A 12,539-nucleotide genomic window follows, 5' to 3' on the forward strand; every position below is an offset into this window, starting at 1 on the left:
TGGTCTGAGGGTAGTCGGAGGGATCAGTGTGAATGATTAGGGGGTTAGTTCTGTAGTTACCCTTGTCATGTGAGAGTACCTTTAAGAAATGGGTGGTTAAGAAATGGACCTTTAAGAAATGGGTGTTTATAAATGGGTGTGTATATAAATATCTGTAGTGAGAGTACCTTTCAGAAATAGGTGTTTATTACTGCAGTGATGTCAGAGAGTGGGTGGAGCTGGGCTGTCTGTTAGCTTTTACTTTCATTTTAGGCTGTTTGCTGCAGGGTGTGTTTTAGTTTCATTTTCAGAGCTGGATAGCTGCAATCACAGCCAGAAGGAGTATCAGTCTCTCTCTCTGTAATCTAAAAACTGTAAATCGATCCTTTGGTGATTTAAAACTTAACAACTGCCCTCAGTAGTGACTTTAACCTGATGTGCTTCTGTTTAAACAACTTCCCTCAGTAGTGACTTTAACCTGATGTGCTTCTGTTTAAATTTTTTTTTGAAAGTCTTATGGATGTTAAAAGGACAGCTTAAGGATTACTTAGTGTTGTATTCTTTGGGGGCTGTATTTGAATTAATGGTTGCTAAGATATTCACTCTATGTTTTAAAAAGATTAACTTGAGTTCATAGAATAAACATTGTTTTGCTTTTAAAAATACTTTTCCATTTCTGCTGTCCCACCCCTGTAGAGTGGGCCGTGTGCTCCCCATACCACAATCTATTAAAAGTTGTGGGTCAGGTGAACTCCATGATCCACTTTGGGGTTCTCTAAACCCTGGCCCATAACAAATTGGGGGCCCGAGGGGGATAAAAGTCTATCTATTGGATTGACTTTGTGAACTTAAAGACAGTGAGGGGTGAGCATATTGTGGTTGCTTTTCAGGTGTGGTATTCTAGTTTAAGTAAGGAGTGTGTTGTGGACAATGGCTCTTTCAGAGGCTCTGAAGTTTTTGGGGGTGGAGACGGTCACATGCAGTACCTCACGGACAGAGACTAAAAGCAGACTGTTAGATTTGGCAAAAACATTGCAGTTACCATTACCTGAAAAAATGCAAAAAGATGAGGTAATTATGGCGGTGGCTAAGCATTTAAAGTTGCCTGAGATATAGTTTGACTCGTTGGAAATGGCAAAAATTTGGTTACAAATTAAACAAATGGAACATGAGAAACAATTAAAGCAGCTTGAATACGAAAGAGAGAGAGAGGAAAAAGAAAAGGAGAGAGAAGAAAGGAGAAAAGAAAGAATAGCCTTAGCAGAACAAAAAGAAAGACAAAGGGAGATACAGATCAGGGGAAAAGATAAAGAGAGAGAGTTTGAACTTCAGAAAATAGCCATGAAACATGGCAGTCAGTTAAAATTGGCAGATGTGAAGGGAAACGTACAGTTGGATGATAGTGATGAGGATAGTGAGAAAGAGCGTCAAAGTCGAAGGCGTGGTAGGGATCTAGTTAAACATGTCCAAGCATTGCCAAGGTTTGATGAGAAGGAGGTGGAAGCCTTTTTCATTTCATTTGAGAAGGTAGCTAAACAAATGAAATGACCACAGGACATGTGGGTATTACTGATTGAAACAAAGCTGGTAGGTAGGGCTAGTGAAGCATTTGCATCATGACCGGAGGAGGTATCTGGGACGTATGAGGAGGTGAAAAAATCCATCTTAGGTGCATATGAACTAGTGCCTGAAGCCTGCAGACAAAGGTTTAGAAATTTAAGGAAAGAATTTGGTCAAACATACATGGAGTTTGAAAGGCTCAAACAGAGTAATTTTGATAGGTGGATAAAGGCTTTGAAAATAGACCAAACATATGAAGCTCTCAGAGAAATTATACTTTTGGAGGAGTTTAAAAATTCATTTCCTGATGTAGTGAGAACTCATGTGGAAGAGCAGAGGGTTAAAACTGCGAGAGTAGCAGCAGAAATGGCAGATGATTATGAATTAGTTCATAAATCAAAGCTTGGTTTCCGACATCAGTTTCAGCCTGTGAGGGACAGAAACTGGGGACATGAGAAATACTCAAATGGTAAAGGAAAAGGTGATCTGATGGGAGATAATAAGGCGAGTGTACCTCAGATTGAAAAAGAAATCCAGGAGGGTGGAAGAGACATGAAAAGTTTCAAATGTTTTCACTGTAATAAACTAGGCCATGTAAAGTCGCAGTGTTGGTGGTTGAAGAAAAGTACTGGGAAGGCTGATTGGTAGAACAGGATAAGACAGTGGGGTTTGTTAGAGTGGTAAAGGAAAGCCCAAGTGAAGCAAAGGAGGTGCAAAAGATTGTACAGCCTGATCAAGAGGTGATTGATAAGAAGGTGCCAGATGTCTTTAAAGAATTTACTTGTGTAGGTATCAGGAGGAGCTGGTAAAGAAGTCACAATTTTAAGAGATACGGGAGCTAGTCAATCTTTAATGGTAAGGGATGAGGAGTTATGTAGTTTGGGAAGAATGTTGCCAGGAAAGGTGGTAATATGTGGAATTCAGGGTGAGAGGAGCAGTGTTCCATTATATAAGCTCAGGCTGGAAAGTCCAGTGAATAGTGGTGAAGTGGTAGTAGGAGTAATAGAGAAACTATCTTGTCCAGGAATACAGTTTATCTTGGGTAATGATATAGCTGGATCGCAGGTGGGAGTGATGCTTACTGTGGTTGATAAGCCAGTGGAAAATCGGACAACTGACGTGTTGAAGGACGAATATCCTGGGAATTTTCCGGATTGTGTAGTGACAATGTCGCAAAGTCACAGGTTCAGACAAGAGGAGAAATCAAAGAGTGAAGATGAAGTTGAAGTGCAATTATCAGAAACGATTTTTGATCAGATAGTTGAAAAAGAACAAGAACAGGTGGAGGATGAGGCGGATATTTTTAGTTCAGGAAAATTGGCGGAGTTACAACAGAAAGATATAGAAATAAAACAGATGTATCAGAAAGCATACACAGAAGAAGAATCTGCGTGTATACCAGTGTGTTATTACCGTAAAAGTGATGTCTTGATGAGAAAATGGAGACCTTTACATATGCAGGCGGATGAAAAGTGGGCAGAAGTTCATCAAGTAGTATTGCCGGTAGAGTATAGAAAGGAGGTGTTGCGAATTGCACATGAGGTACCAGTGGGAGGTCATTTGGGAATAAGGAAAACTCATGCTAAAATCCAAATTTTTATTGGCCTGGACTGCATAAAGATGTAGTTAAATTTTGTCAATCATGTCACACATGTCAAGTGAGTTTCCCTAACCTCAAGCAGTAATAAAACCAGCGCCCTTAATACCCATTCCCGCATTTGAGGAACCTATTACAAGGGTCCTAATTGATTGCGTAGGACCTTTCTTAAAACAAAAAGTGAGAATCAATATCTTTTGACTATAATGGATGTATCTACTAGGTTTCCAGAGGCCATTCCAGTACATAATATTACAGCTAAAAAGATTGTGGAGGAGTTGCTTAAATTCTTTACTGGATATGGACTACCCACAGAAGTACAATCGGATCAAGGATCAAATTTTTACCTCATGTTTATGCAAAGAAGTTATGGATAGCTTAGGAATAAAACAATTTAAATCAACTGCGTACCATCCAGATTCGCAGGGAGCGTTAGAAAGGTGGCATCTGACATTAAAGACAATGTTGAGGGCTTATTGTCAAGATTATCCAGAGGATTGGAATAAAGGAATTCCATTTGTACTGTTTGCAATTTGGGATGCACCTAATGAGTCAACCAAATTTAGTCCTATTGAACTAATGTTTGGTCATGAGGTAAGTGGACCACTTAAATTGATTCAGGAAAAATTGGTGAGTGAAAAATCGGAACTTACATTATTGGATTACATGACAAATTTTAGAGAACAATTAAAAAGAGCAGGTGAATTGGCTAGACAGCATTTAAAAGGTGCACAACATGCGATGAAATGGGTAGCGGACAAGAAATCCAAAGTTCGTAGCTTATCCATTGGAGATAAAGTTTTTGTGTTGCTACCAGTGGTAGATGAGCCTTTAAAAGCTAGGTTTTGTGGACCTTATCAAATTGAAAGGAAATTAAGTGAGGTGAATTATGTGATTAAAAACACCAGATAGAAGGAAGACTCACCGAGTGTGTCATGTGAATATGCTTAAAAGGTACTTTGAAAGGGAAGGAGAGAAAAAGGAGGAGGTTTTTAAGATTCTAACTCAAAGTGACAAACCAAATCCACATAACTGTGAATTTGACATACCTCAAATTAAATTGGAAAATGAGGATGTTCTTAAAAATTGGCATAAATTGTTGAGTTACCTTCCAGAGGAAAAACAAACTGACCTGAAAAAGTTAGTGATATCACGTGGGCAAGTTTGTCGAGATAAATTGGGAATACTAAAATGGCTATACATGATGTAGATGTGGGAAATGCTGTTCCAATCAAACAACATCCATACAGACATAACCCTTTAAAATTGGCACAGAGATTGAGAGTATGCTTAAAAATGGCATAATTGAAGTGGGTTGCAGCCAGTAGAGCTCACCCATAGTGATGGTACCTAAACCAGACGGTACCCAGTGGTTGTGTGTGGACTATAGAAAGGTTAATGCAGTTACAAGAACAAACTCTAATCCTATCCCACATTTGGAGGATTGCATTGAGAAAGTGGGACAATCAGCTTTTATTTCCAAACTGGATTTACTTAAAGGTCACTGGCAGGTACCTTTATCCAAAAGGGTGAAGGAAATGTCAGCTTTTGTGACTCCAGATGGTATATACCAATTCAAAGTTATGCCATTTGGCATGAAAAACGCCCCAGCCACATTTCAACTGTTAACTAACAAAGTTGTTTCAAGATCACCCAATTATGCGGCATACATTGACGATCTGGTAATTTTCAACCAGACATGGAAAGAACATTTAAAAGATCTGATGGAGTTATTCGATCGACTTCAGGAGGCGGGTCTGGTGATAAACCGAGCTAAAAGTGAATTCGGAAAAGCCCAAGTCACTTTCCTTGGCCATACAAATGGACAGGATCGAATGGCATGTGAAGACAACAATTATTGAGGAGTTTCCAATACCCTCATCACAAAGGGAACTAATGCGATTTCTTGGCATGAGTGGATTTGATCGAACATTTATGCAAAAGGTTTGTAGCGTGATTGCTCCACTGATGGACTTGCTGAAGAAACGTCAAAAATGTCAGTGGACAGCGGAGTTTCAACACGTATTTGACGGCTTGAAAGCTGTGATAACCAATGCTCCTGTGTTGGAGAATTGCAAGGGACTCTGTGATCAGATTGAACTAAAGTATCTGACTTTAAAGAGAAATGCCGAGGCGTAGAGAAATGGATGGATCGTGCAGAGACCTTCTTGTTCAAAGAGACTGTCAATCAAGTAGGATTTCAGTTGGAGGAGGAAGAAGAAAAAAAAGAGGACTATATTATTATACCTGTTTGATTGTGTTGCTTTTTGAAATGAAAAAGTATATTTACTGTGTGCATTTCTTAAAGGATAGTGAAAAGGTGAAAAATGAAACCATCTTGCAGTTGATGGGGTTTTTTTTCTTGGGGGGAGGTGTCATGTGTGAGTACCTTAAAGAAATGGATGTTTAAGAAATGTACCTTTAAGAAATGGGTGTTTATAAATGGGTGTGTATACGACCTGTTGACCACGGGGAAAGCAGAGGCATAGTGGAGGAAAGCGCAGGGGGCTACGTATGAGTATGGGGAGAAGGCAAGTTGGCACATCAGCTTCGTAATGAGGGAGGCAGCGAGGGAGATTGGTGGAGTTAAGGATAGAGGGGGGAATACGGTGCGGTGAGAATAAACAAGGTATTTAGGGACTTCTATGGGGATCTGTACAGGTCTGAGCCCCCAGCGGGGGAGGAGGGGATGCGACGATTCCTAGATCAGCTGAGGTTCCCAAGGGTGGAGGAGGAGGAGGTGGTTGGTTTGGGGGCGCCGATTGGGCTGGAGGAGCTGGTTAAAGGATTGGGGAGCATGTAGGCAGGGAAGGCCCTGGGGCCAGCTGGGTTCCCGGTTGAATTCTACAGGAAATACGTGGACCTGCTGGGCCTGTTGCTAGTGAGGACTTTCAATAAGGCGAGGGAGGGGGGGACCTTGCCCCCGATAATGTCTAGGGCGCTGATTTCTTTGATCCTGAAGCGGGACAAGGATCCACTGCAATGTGGGTCGTATAGACCGATCTCGCTCCTCAATGCTGATGCTAAGTTGCTGGCGAAGGTGCTGGCTACGAGAATTGAGGACTGTGTCCCGGGGGTGATTTATGAGGACCAGACGGGATTTGTGAAGGGTAGGCCATTAAATACAAATGTGCGGAGGCTCCTCAATGTGATTATGATGCCCCGGTGGAGGGGAAAGTGGAGGTAGTGGCAGCTATGGACACGGAGAAGGCCTTTGACCGGGTGGAGTGGGAGTATCTTTGGGAAGTGTTGCGGAGGTTTGGGTTCGGGGAGGGGTTCATCAGCTGGGTCAGGCTGCTATATAGAGCCCCGGTGGCGAGTGTGGCTACGAATCGGCGGAGGTCGGAGTACTTTCGGCTGTACCGGGGGACGAGGCAGGGTGCCCCCTATCCCCCTTGTTGTTTGCACTGGCAATTGAGCCTCTGGCCATGGCACTGAGGGAGTCCAGGAAATGGAGGGGACTGGTCCAGTGGGGAGAGGGACACCGGGTGTCGTTGTATGCTGACGACCTGTTGCTGAATGTGGCAGATCCAGTGGAGGGGATGGCGGAGGTCATGCGGATACTAAGGGAGTTTGGGGACTTTGCGGAGTATAAACTCAACGTAGGGAAGAGTGAGCTCTTTCTGGTGCATTCAGGAGACCAGGGAAGGGGGAAAGATGAGCTACCGCTGAAGAGAGCGGAAAGGAGCTTTTGGTATCTAAGGATCCAAGTAGCCAGGAGTTGGGGGGCCCTGCACAGGCTCAATTTGACGCGGTTGGTGGAGCAGATGGAGGAGGATTTTAAAAGATGGGATATGCTTCCACTCTCGCTAGTGGGTAGGATGCAGTCGGTCAAAATGACGGTCCTCCCGAGGTTTCTCTTTGTGTTTCAGTGCCTTCCCATTATGATCCCCAAGGCCTTTTTCAAACGGGTAAGTAGGACCATAATGGGTTTTGTGTGGGCGAATAAGACCCCGAGGGTGAAGAGAGTGTTTCTGGACGTAGCAAGGGGGGGGGGGCTTGCGCTGCCGAATTTGTGCGGCTATTATTGGCCAGCCAATGTGGCGATGATCCGTAAGTGGGTAATGGAGGGAAAGGGAGTGGCGTGGAAGAGGCTAGATATGGCGTCCTGTGTGGGCAGGAGCCTGAGGGCGCTGGTGACGGCACCGCTGCCTCTCTCGCCGACAAGGTACACCACGAGTCCGGTGGTGGAGGCAACGCTGAAGATCTGGGGGCAGTGGAGGCGACACAGGGGCGAGGTTGGAGCCTCGGTTTGGTTACCAATTCGGGAGAATCATCGGTTCGTCCCGGGAAGGATGGATGGGGGGCTTCGGAGCTGGCATCGGGCAAGGATTAGAAGTATGGGGGACCTGTTCATCGATGGGACGTTTGCGAGCCTAGGGGCGCTGGAGGAGAAGTTTGGGCTACCCCCGGGAAACGCTTTCAGGTACATGCAAGTGAGGGCGTTTGTGAGTCGGCAGGTGAGGGAATTCCCGCTGCTCCTGGCACAGGGGATTCAGGACAGGGTGATTTCGGGTGTATGAGTTGGAGAAGGCAAAGTTTCGGCGATCTACCAGGAGCTGACGGAAGAGGAGGAGGCTTCGGTGGAGGAGTTAAAGGGCAAGTGGGAGGAGGAGCTTGGGGAGGAGATAGATGAGGGTCTATCTGTGGGCTGATGCCCTGAGTAGGGTTAATTCTTCCTCCTCTTGCGCCAGGCTCAGCCAACTGCTTGTTGGTGGGGTGTAAATCCTGAAGAAAATGTGAAAATGGAGAATAAAAATATTTTACAAAAAAAAACTGTAGAATGTTTGCAGCACAAAATGAGGCCATTTAACCTGTTATGTCGGGCTGCCTCTTTGCAAGAGACAACCAATGCCACTCCCCGGAAAATCTTTCTTTTTTAGAAAATGATCGTTTCCCTTTTAAAAGGCTCGACTGAATCTCCCTCCATCACCCTTCTAAGCAGTGCGTTCGGATCCTAACCTCTCACTCCATGAAAATGTCTTTCCTCATGTCACCATTGTTTTTTTTGCCAATTACAGTAAATGTGCGATCGCCGGTTGATTCTTCCATCAATGGGAACAACTCATCTCTCTATCTACTCTGTCCAGAGCCCTCAGGATTTTGAACCCCTCTATCAAATCTCCTCTCAAGCTTTTCTTCTCCAAAGAAAAAAGTCCCTACTTCTCCACGTAACTGAAGTTCCTCATCCTTGGAACCATTCTCATGAATCTTTTCTGCATCTTCTGCAATGCCTTCACGTCCTGAAGTGTGGTGCCCAGAATGGGACACACAGTCCTCCAGTAGAGGCTGCACCAGTGTTTCATTAAGGTATATCACAGCTTCCATGTTTGCGTACTCTGTGACTAGAGAAAATAAACTGGATTTGATTTGATTTATTGTCACATGTACCGAAGTACAGCAAAAAGTATCAGCTGCTATCTATAATCTCAATTTGCCAGGTTGAGGATAGCATGTTTGAAATCAAGAACTTGTAAAATTGCGAATGGCTGTGTGGAATGGGCTAAGGCTTCTTATTGTTGGTAAGAAATGCCTGAAGTGACTTCCGGGTGCGGCGATGACCAGCTAAGTCACACGTTTCGGCACCTCCCATTTCAACGGACTTTTGGGCTCTTATCGGGAGCCCCAACAGAAATTTTCAAAGGCTAAACCCAGTGTGAGGCGACATAGGAAGGAGTCCCCCCGGGTGTGGATGGAAAGAAGTGATAGTAGTGGCCAGATTGCGGAGGATCCTCTGCAGCAGCGGCAGAGAAGAGAAGGGAGAAGCAAGATGGCAGCTGAGGGAGCCCAGTTGGTATGGGGCCTGGAACAGCAGGAGTTCCTCCGGCGATGTGTGGAGGAGCTCAAGAAGGAGGTGCTGGCGCCGATGCTGCAGGCGATTGAGGGGTTGATGGAGACGCAAAAGACCCAAGAGATGCAGCTCTGTGGAGTGAAGGCAAAGGCTGCCGAAAATTAGGACGAGATACAGGACTTGGTGGTGAAGACGGAGACGCACGAGGCACTTCACAAGAGGTGTATGGAGAGACTGGAAGCCCTGGAAAATAGCTCGAGGAGGAAGAACTTAAGGATTTTGGGTCTTCCCGAAGGGGCAGAGGGAGCGGACGTTGGGGCGTACGTGAGCACGATGCTCCATACCTTAATGGGAGCTGAGGCCCCGACGGGCCCCCTGGAAGTGGAGGGAGCGTACCGGGCCCTCGTGAGAAGACCAAAGGCAGGGGAAATACCACGAGCAATAGTGGTGAGATTCCACCGCTACAAGGACAGGGAGATGGTCCTGAGATGGGCTAAGAAGACACGGAGCAGCAGGTGGGAGAATGCGGTGATCCGCGTGTATCAAGATTGGAGTGCGGAGTGGCGAGAAGGAGGACGAGTTTCAATCGGGCCAAGGCGGTGCTCCACAGGAAGAAAGTGAAATTCGGAATGTTGCAGCCGGCAAGGCTGTGGGTTACACACCAGGGCAAACACCACTACTTCGAGACGGCAGAGGAGGCGTGGACATTTATTCAAGAGGAGAAGTTGGACTAGATTTGGGAAAGGATGTTTGAAATTAAGTAGCGAGGTGGTGGCAAGGAATTGTAAATCAGATGGGGGAATTTTTTCCCCCTCGAGGGGGGGGACATGAAGAAATGTGGGCGCCGGTGGGGAAGGGGATGGGGAAGGAGAGAGGGAGATGCGCCATTAGGGGCGGGGCCGAGAGGGAAGCGCGGGCTTTGTTCCCGCGCTATGGAAACTGTGGCGGGAAAAGGGAGCGCAGGAAGGAGGAGGCCTCACACGCAGGGAGGCTAAGGATAAACAGGGGAAGCCGAGGTCAGCCAGAGTTTGCTGACGCCCGGAAGCAATATGGGGGGAGCAATCAAGCTAGAGGGGAGTCTAGCAGGGGGGGGGATTAACTGGGTTGCTGCTGCTAAAGGGGAGCTGTTACGGGATGGGATGGTCGGGACGGGAGGGCGCCGTCTGGGGGACAAGCGGATGCGTGGGAACCGGGCGAGGAGCTGGTTTAAAAAAGGGGATGGCTAGTCGATGATGGGGGGAGGGTAAAGAGCCCCCCAACCCGGTTGATCACGTGGAACGTGCGAGGTTTGAATAGGCCGATTAAGAGGGTAAGGGTGTTTGCGCACCTAAAGAAGCTAAAGGCAGACGTGGTCATGCTTCAGGAGACGCACCTGAAACTGGCGGATCAGGTCAGATTAAGAAAAGGATGGGTGGGACAGGTATTCCACTTGGGCTTGGATGCGAAAAATAGAGGGGTGGCAGTACTGGTGGGGAAACGGGTGTCGTTTGAGGCAAAGACCATAGTGGTGGACAGTGGGGGTAGGTACGTGATGGTGAGTGGCAGGTTGCAAGGTGAAGCGGTGGTGCTGGTGAACGTATATGCCCCGAACTGGGATGATGCGAACTTTATGAAGCGTATGTTGGGGCGCATCCCGGACCTGGAGATGGGAAAGTTGGTAATGGGGGGGGACTTCAACACGGTGCTGGACCCAGGGCTGGACCGGTCCAGATCTAGGACCGGGAGGAGGCCGGCAGCGGCCAAGGTGCTTAAGGGCTTTATGGAGCAGATGGGAGGAGTGGATCCCTGGAGATTTACTAGACCGAGGAGTGAAGAGTTTTCCTTCTTCTCCCACGTCCATAAAGTGTACTCCCGGATAGACTTCTTTGTCCTGGGAAGGGCGCTGATCCCGAAGGTGGCAGGAACGGAGTATTCGGCTATAGCCATTTCAGATCATGCCCCACATTGGGTAGATCTGGAACTAGGTGAGGAAAAGGAGCAGCGCCCACTTTGGAGATTGGACATGGGACTGTTGGCGGACGAGGGGATATGTGGAAGGGTGAGGGGATGTACTGAAAGATACCTAGAGGTCAATGATGACGGAGAGGTCCAGGTGGGAGTAGTCTGGGAGGCGCTGAAGGCGGTGGTTAGAGGGGAGCTGATCTCCATAAGGGCCCATAAGGGGAAACAAGAGGGTAAAGAAAGGGAGAGACTGATGGGGGAGATTCTGAGAGTGGATAGGCAATATGCGGAGGCTCCGGACGAAGGGCTATACAGGGAAAGACGGAGACTACACACGGACTTTGACTTGTTGACCACGGGTAAGGCGGAGATGCAATGGAGGAAGGCACAGGGAGTGCAGTATGAATATGGAGAGAAGGCGAGCCGACTGCTGGCCCAACAACTTCGGAAGAGGGGGGCGGCGAGAGAGATCGGAGGGGTTAGAGATGAGGAGGGAAGGATGGAACAGAGAGCGGAGAGGGTGAACGGGGTGTTTAAGGTATTCTATGAGAGGCTGTATAAGTCCCAACCCCCGGAAGGGAAAGAAGGAATGATGCATTTCCTAGTTGGAGTTCCCGAAGGTTGAGGAGCAGGAGATGACAGGACTGGGAGCGCAGATTGAGGTGGAGGAGGTGGTAAAAGGAATCGGGAACATGCAGGCAGGGAAGGCCCCGGGACCAGATGGGTTCCCGGTGTAATTTTATAGGAAATATGTGGACCTGCTGGCCCCACTTCTGACGAGAACCGTCAATGAGGCTAAGGAAAGGGGGTCACTACCCCGACGATGTCGGAGGCGGCGATATCACTGATCCTGAAAAGAGACAAAGACCCGCTGCAGTGCGGGTCATACAGGCCTATCTCCCTCCTGAATGTAAATGCCAAGTTATTGGCCAAAGTGATGGCAGCAAGGATGGAGGACTGTGTCCCTGGGGTGGTGCATGGTGACCAAACAGGGTTTGTTAAAGGGAGGCTGTTGAATACCAATATACAAAGGTTGTTGGGGGTGATGATGATGCCCCCACCGGAGGGGGAGGCGGAGATAGTGGTGGCTATGGATGCAGAGAAGGCATTTGATAGAGTGGAGTGGGACTACCTGTGGGAGGTACTGAAGAGATTTGGATTTGGAGAGGGGTTCATTAGATGGGTTCAGCTCCTGTACGGGGCCCCGGTGGCAAGTGTGATTACAAACAGGCAACGATCCGACTTACTCCGACTATATAGGGGCACAAGACAGGGGTGCCCCCTGTCCCCGTTACTGTTTGCGTTGGCAATTGAGCCATTGGCTATAGCGCTGAGGGGCTCTAGGAAGTGGAGAGGGGTACTTAGAGGAGGAGAAGAACATCGGGTGTCATTGTACGCGGATGATTTGCTGTTATATGCCGCGGACCCAGTGGAGGGGATGCCTGAGATAATGCAGACACTCAGGGAGTTTGGAGAGTTTTCGGGATACAAATTGAATACGGGGAAGAGTGAACTGTTTTTGATGCACCCCGGGGAACAGGGCAGGGGAATAGACGATCTGCCGTTGAGGAGGGTAACAAGAGATTTCCGGTATTTAGGGATCCAGGTGGCCAGGAACTGGGGAACCTTGCATAAGCTTAACTTGACACGACTGGTAGAGCAGATGGAGGA

The 12,539-nt window shown here is 47.3% G+C and overlaps 1 protein-coding gene across 2 annotated transcripts in view; it reads left to right on the forward strand.

Moving 5' to 3' along the window:
• Positions 1-12,539, forward strand: part of LOC140428191 (cilia- and flagella-associated protein 44) — a 371,239-nt gene that overhangs the window by 75,001 nt on the left and 283,699 nt on the right. The window lies entirely within an intron of this gene.

This window comes from Scyliorhinus torazame, chromosome 8, assembly GCF_047496885.1.
Source record: "Scyliorhinus torazame isolate Kashiwa2021f chromosome 8, sScyTor2.1, whole genome shotgun sequence".
Taxonomy (NCBI): domain Eukaryota; kingdom Metazoa; phylum Chordata; class Chondrichthyes; order Carcharhiniformes; family Scyliorhinidae; genus Scyliorhinus; species Scyliorhinus torazame.